This window comes from Oryctolagus cuniculus, chromosome 14, assembly GCF_051225735.1.
Source record: "Oryctolagus cuniculus isolate XC-2025 breed Fujian yellow rabbit chromosome 14, ASM5122573v1, whole genome shotgun sequence".
NCBI classification, from domain to species: domain Eukaryota; kingdom Metazoa; phylum Chordata; class Mammalia; order Lagomorpha; family Leporidae; genus Oryctolagus; species Oryctolagus cuniculus.
Window position 1 is genome coordinate 22893766 of NC_142880.1, and position 6629 is coordinate 22900394.

Below are 6629 nucleotides of genomic sequence, written 5' to 3' on the forward strand. Positions count from 1 at the left end.
TGCGCGCTCAGCACTCTGCCTCTCTGCTGAGCCACCCGCCTGACCTGGTCAGGTGCAATCTTTCCATTCAACCATGTAACATAGCCCCCACCCCCACCCCAATCTGAGCGACTGAGCACTCTCTCAGGTCCTTTCTGGAGAGGTGCCCATCCATTCTTACGGATGTCCCTTCCCTAATAAACCTTGCTATTTTACTTTTCCACTACTCTCTGTCTCATGCCTGAATTCTTTCTTGCGCGAAGACAAGAACCCTGCCATTCACCGGTAATAATACCAAAAACAAACTAAATGTGAGAATATGCTTCAAAAGTAGTGACAGTATTTTGATATTGAGAGCTAAAACATAAGGTGTTTTTATGTTAACAATAGTTGGTTTCATTAGAAAATAAAATTTGGAAAAGTAGATTGAAGATTGGTTATACAAAATCAAAACAAAACCATGACATTTGAATTTCATTAAATTCTACATGGACTAAACTTTGTAAGGGAGTTTGATATTGGTAAGGACAACGTTGTAGGCAATCATCAGAGGTTGTAAACTGTGCATCAGAATTTCTATAACTACTATGAAGCTTGCACAGCAGTTGTCTCATTAAATGGCAGTGGACATGTTACTGGAGAAGGCAAGGGTTCCTGTCTCTGCACAAGAAAGCATTCAGGTGTGAGACAGAGAGTAGTGGAAAGCAAAATAGCAAGGTTTATTAGGGAAGGGACATCCATAAGAACGGATAGGTGTCGCTCCTCATTCGCGGAGGAACAACGCAGGACCCTGCGCTGTTCTTTTGTCTGCTCGGCCCTTCCCGAGTTTGCTGCTGGTCCTTCCTGGGTTGGCTGCCGGCCCCTCCACCTCCGTGGAGGGGCGGCACCCCCTGCCACTTTCCCCGCTTCCGCGGAGGAGCGGCACACCGCGGCCGGCTCTCTCGTGGGCTGCTCAGATGTTCCTCAGGTGTTCCTTCAGATGTTCCTGGTGCGTGTTGTCTCTCTCCTCCTTTATAGTCCTCTTCCACCAATCCCAACTCTGCTACCCACACGCCGAGTACGCTGCTCTCCTCCAATCAGGAGCAGGATCAGCTCCTGCAGCTCATTAGTCAAATTGGAGAAAGGCAGCTTCGTAGAAGTTTACTCCTCCCCAGCGCCATATTGTGGGAGAGCAGATGCATAGAATAAGTCTTAATTCCAGTAACTTAGTCTAGTCTCAGTTGCTCCCCACAGATAGGCATCTCTCCAGACAGGTCCTGAGAGAGAATGCCCAGTTGCTCAGACTGGGGGAGAGCGAGGTTATGTGATTGAGTGGAGAGAATACACCTGGGCAGGCCAGGTGGGTGGCTCAGCAGAGAGGCAGAGGGCTGAGTGCGCAGTCCCATTGAGGCCAGGGGTCTTTAAGGGGATGAGTTTTCTTCCCATCTCTTCTCCTCCTGGAACAAAGGACTTTTTGGATGTAAATACGAAAAATTCCTTTCTGAGTTTTCCCTCTGAAGTTATCAGACAGGAGGAAGCCTGGCTGGCATCTCCCCACCTTAGAGGAAGGATGGTTATCAGGTAGAACACTGACATATCCTGAGTTTCCTACATGTGAGTGCAAATTCACATTAGATAGCCACAACTGATTCTAAAAATTTTAGCCTGGAATACTAAAATGATTGTGTCATACAGACTTGGGGGAGTTAAGAAGGAATATCAGTGTTAAGGACAGCAATTTTAGGTGAAGACCATGAGGAAATGACTCATATTAACCATTACAACATGAAGCAAAGATCACCCACCGTGAGGAACTTAGATGAATAAATTAACAACTTGAGACACTTGTTCTTCCCAGAGAAATTAAATCCTGCTGAGTATCTATGTCCCATCACAGCAAGAAAACCAAGAATGAAAGACTACACAGCTATCAGAATTTCACGTAGCTTGTGTCTCCCAAGGTACACTGGATAAGAAGCAAATATGGAGACACAGTAAGTCCTACAATGTGGTATCCTTTCCACTCTATTCCTACACATTTTACAGGCACTCCCCCTGTGTCTTTCAGTTTCTTCCCAGTTCTGCAAGTTCCTAGAGGGTTTTGTGCTCCAAAATCTATTGCTAATTATGTCACAGGACCTCTATCATTTTCTTCAGTTGCTAATGAGTTAGGCAGGCATTCAGGTTAAAATCAATTAGGTTTGTGGAAGACCACACCTTCACCACGCCCCTGTGTGACCTCATGCTCCTACCTGGCCACACCTGGGTGCCCACCAGCCAATCAAGTTAATTAACCACTCCCTTTTGGAAGTGGGTTAAAAGCCTGGGACATGGGACACGTACCACGGTGTGTCTACTCTCTTATTTTTCCTGGTTTCTTGCAAAGAGGGGGCTGGCTGTAGCCAAACACCCTAGGCTTTCTGGCCTAGATGTTCCTCCACGTGGCTAGTTACTGGCACTCAGTATGAATCAGATTTACCCCTCTTCTCTTAGATAAAGCTCTCACTCTCCTATGCATCTTTCTCACTAAATAAAAGCCTAAAATGTACCATGCTGCCTCGCTTATTGATGCGGGTATTTAGAATTCTTCTTTAAATATTAGGCAAGAACCCTCTAGGGCTTATTAATATTGGGGAATTATTAATAAGTGTATGGTGACATTGTATGGCATCCCAAATTCCGGTAACATATGTGGCACCCCAAATGGGACTTCTGGGGAACTTTAAGGGGCCATATTTTTATATAGATTTTAGGGGGTCATTTCTGAGATCACTACCAGCTTTTTTTTTTTTTTTTTTGACAGGCAGAGTTAGACAGTGAGAGAGAGAGAGAGACAGACAGACAGACAGACAGAGAGAAAGGTCTTCCTTTTCTGTTGGTTCACCCCCTAAGTGGCCGCTGCAGCTGGCATACTGTGCTGATCCGAAGCCAGGAGCCAGGTGCTTCCTCCTGGTCTCCATTGCAGGTGCGGGGCCCAAGGAATTGGGCCATCCTCCACTGCACCCCCCGGGCCACAGCAGAGAGCTGGACTGGAAGAGGAGCAACCGGAACAGAATCCCGTGCCCCGACTAGGACTAGAACCCAGGGTGCTGGCGCCGCAGGTGGAGAATTAGCCTAGTGAGCTACGGTGCTGGCACTACCAGTTTTTAAAACTACTATGTTTTCTGACATAGATCATTGAAATGTTTGCTAGCCTCTGTGGAAGGAGCTGTTTTTGTTAATTTGTTTTGAATGTATTGATAACCCCACTAATGTTGTCAATAATTGTGCCAAGACTGCTAACAAAGGACGTCTGAAAAACACAAGCCAATGCGATTGCTTGACTCTTGTTGCTGCTGAGGCACCTGAATGGCTGTTGCCTTATCCTCACAGTGACCTTACAATTACAACACTGCTCCCACCTTCCTTCTTTCTCTTCCTCTGCCTCTTTTTCCTTTCCTTTCCTTTCCTCAAATCTCCCTTCCTTCTTCCTTTCTTTCATTTCCCCTTCTTTTTGTGCGCTTCTTTTTTCTTGGATTTATTTATTAGAAAACAAGACTGGAAAACAATTTCAGTGTTTTCAACTTAAAATTCTCTTCTCATCAAATATGTTGTCCTTAGGCCGCATGTTTAGCACTGCCTCTTCAAAGTTTCAGACACTAAATTTCACAGTGAAAGTAGGTTATTCAAGCAGAAATAATGGAACATAGACCAGAGGGATCAGAACTGGTGATATGGATTTTGAGTCAAATGCTGAGCTGTGAAAGCATATTTTCTGGGGCCAGCGCTGTGGCACAGTGAGTTAAAGCCCTGGCCTGAAGCGCCGGCATCCCATATGAGCGCTGGTTCTAGTCTTGGCTGCTCCTCTTCTGATCCAGCTCTCTGCTAATGTGCCTGGGAAAGCAGTAGAAGATGGCCCAAGTGCTTGGGCCCCTGCACCCACGTGGGAGACCTGGAAGAAGCTCCTGGCTCTTGGCTTCAGATTGGCACAGCTCCAGCCATTGCGGCCATCTGATGAGTGGATGGGAGCGGATGGGAGACCGCTCTCTCTGTCTCTACCTCTCTCTGTAACTCTTTCACATAAATAAAATAAATCTTTTTGAAAAAAAAGAAAGCATATGTTCTCAAACAAGTGGATCAGAAACTGGAGAGAAGGAAGTTTCAAGAAGTGAAGGTTGAGGGAATAGCTTTGTGGAACAATGGGTTCAACGCCCACTTGTGACACCTGCATCCTTTATGACAGTTCTGGTTTGAATCTCAGCTGGGCCACTTCAGATCCAGCTTCTAATAATGCACCTGGGAGAGCAATAGTTGATGGTTCAAGTACATGGCTCCCTGCTCCACCCATATAGAAGATGAAGGTGGAGTTTCTAGGTCCCAGATTTAGCCTGGCTGTTGCAGGCATTTGGGAAATGAACCACTAGATGAAAGCCCCATCTCTTACTCTCTCTCCTCTCTCCTCTTTCTCTTTCTCTCTCTCCCTTTCTCTACACACACACACACACACACACACATCCCATCACTCTGCTGTTCAAATAAGCATATTTTTAAATACAAAATAGTGAAGGGTGAAGAAGATGCTAGCAGCAACCGCTGTCATGAGAACACAGCTGAGTTGCTGGACATCTGGAAAATGGTCAGAGACAAAGAACACTAGTACACTTAGCAATATCCAGGAGGCACATCCCAGAAATTAAGGCAAAAAGTTAATATTCTGAAGGAGGAAATCCATTGCAAATCTTTTCTTCTAATCATGTAATTTTATTCTCAGAGGCTGGTAATATCTAAATCTCTTGTTAAAGTGGAGCCTGTTAATGGGGATAGAAGTAGAATGCAAGATACATAAAATGAACAGAATGGTTCTAAAACAATGTAGAGGAAGCAAGTTGATATTGACAAAGACCTTGGGAACATGGTGGTTTTAAGAGAACATGTCCATCTAATTTTACTATATAAACAATCATTTTAGAAATGACTGAAGAAATAATAATTTCAGTGTTGTGGGGAGCAACTCGGACTAGACTAAGTTACTGGAATTAAGACTTATTCTATGCATCTGCTCTCCCACAACATGGCGCTGGGAGAGAAGTAAACAGCTTCCGCACAGCTGCCTCCAGTTCAACCAATAAACTGTAGGACTTGCTCCTGATTGGAGAGCAGCGTACTCGGCGTGTGGGCAGCCGAGTTGGGATTGGCAGAGGAGGACTATAAAGGAGGAGAGAGACGGCATGCACCAGGGAACATCTAAGAGGAACATCTAAGGGGAACATCTAGCTGAAGGAACACCTGTGCAGCCCCCGAGAAGAGCCGGCCGGCGGTGTGCCACTCCCCTGCGGAAGTGGGGAATGTGGCCAGGGGGAACTGCCCTTCCACGGAGGTGGAAGGGACAGTAGCCAACCCGGGAAGAACCAGCAGCAAACCCGGGGAGGGCCGAGCAGACGAAAGAACAGCGCAGGGTCCTGTGTCGTTCCTCCACGAAGAGGGGGAGCGACAGTGTGTTTTATTGATTTACATAAATATCAGTCTTCATTGTCAATGTTGTTAAGACACATCCCAGAACAAGTGACATTCCAGCAGGGAACTTTGTAGAGGATGAGCATGAAGAATGAAGTGTTGACTGCTCTCAAGTATTCCTGGGCAGCAGATATCCAATCACAAAGCAGAAGGAAAACTTGTTCCTGTTTCAGGGGATTTAGAATGATTCCTAGTTCCATGTCATTCTCAGTGGGAACACTAACCATACTGATGAGGAAGGAACCCTCAGGCAAATAATGGGAGAACTGAGAAATCCAGAAGTGCAAATATTTGAATTGGTAGAGATGAAAAGCCTAATTTTTCTTAATTGGGAGAGAATAAATTTCAAATCAGTCAATATCAAATCAACATTACTCAAATAATTAAGTTCCCGAAATCAAGCTTCTGTTAATTTGTTATCAATCGCACATATCATCTACATGAAATTATAAATCACTTCGTTGTCAGATATTGTGTTCTTTTTAACACTGGCATGCATGTAAACTCTAGGTCACATTTTCAATTTTCCTCTCTAAAGCAGAGGACCTAAGTCCATTCTTCATTTTGTGCCTATTCTTTCTTCCCTTTCGCAAAGCCAATTTTCAGAAAAGAGAGAGGCTGGTACAAATGGATATATAGCACATCTTTTAAATGTTTCTCAGTTTGCCTTTAATTCTTCATAAACCCTAGAACTCATACCTCTGTAAATATAAGTATTAAAACCGTGTTGGAGCGTGAGGGGGGCTGTTTCTGTTTTTATCAAACTAGCATAGATGGAGCATCTTCTGTGAGCTAGCTTGATATACTGCCTTGGCATTTTATACTTCATTTATTTATTTCCTTCTCTAAACATGAAAACTGGCATGTTTCCACAGTAATAATGAAATATTTGCTACTTTTCTTAGGAAAAATAATCCCTGCCCCAGTGAATGAACTCGGGTTTATTTTCTGCGTTAAATGCCTACCATCGTTTTCTTCATGAACTTATGAGATTCATATATCCAGGTGCAGTCATTTAGCTGCTGCTGAGCCCAAGAGCAGTGGTGATGCTGAGATTTTTACCTTTCATTGCACCTTTGGTGTCGGTTCATTTCTCTTCTTTCTCCATGCCCCATAGAGCTGCTCTGAGTGTAGAAAACCCTTTGAAGTCACTTGGAACTTTGTTCTCTGATGAGGCC

General features: G+C 44.5%; 1 long non-coding RNA gene across 3 annotated transcripts in view; it reads right to left on the reverse strand.

The window, feature by feature from the left end:
- Window positions 1-6629, reverse strand: part of LOC127492774 (uncharacterized) — a 94228-nt gene that overhangs the window by 35841 nt on the left and 51758 nt on the right. For all 3 annotated transcript variants that reach the window (XR_016220556.1, XR_007922529.3, XR_007922531.3), the window contains one exon: window positions 6514-6628. This is a non-coding gene — a long non-coding RNA (uncharacterized LOC127492774). The remainder of the gene's footprint in view (window positions 1-6513; window position 6629) is intronic.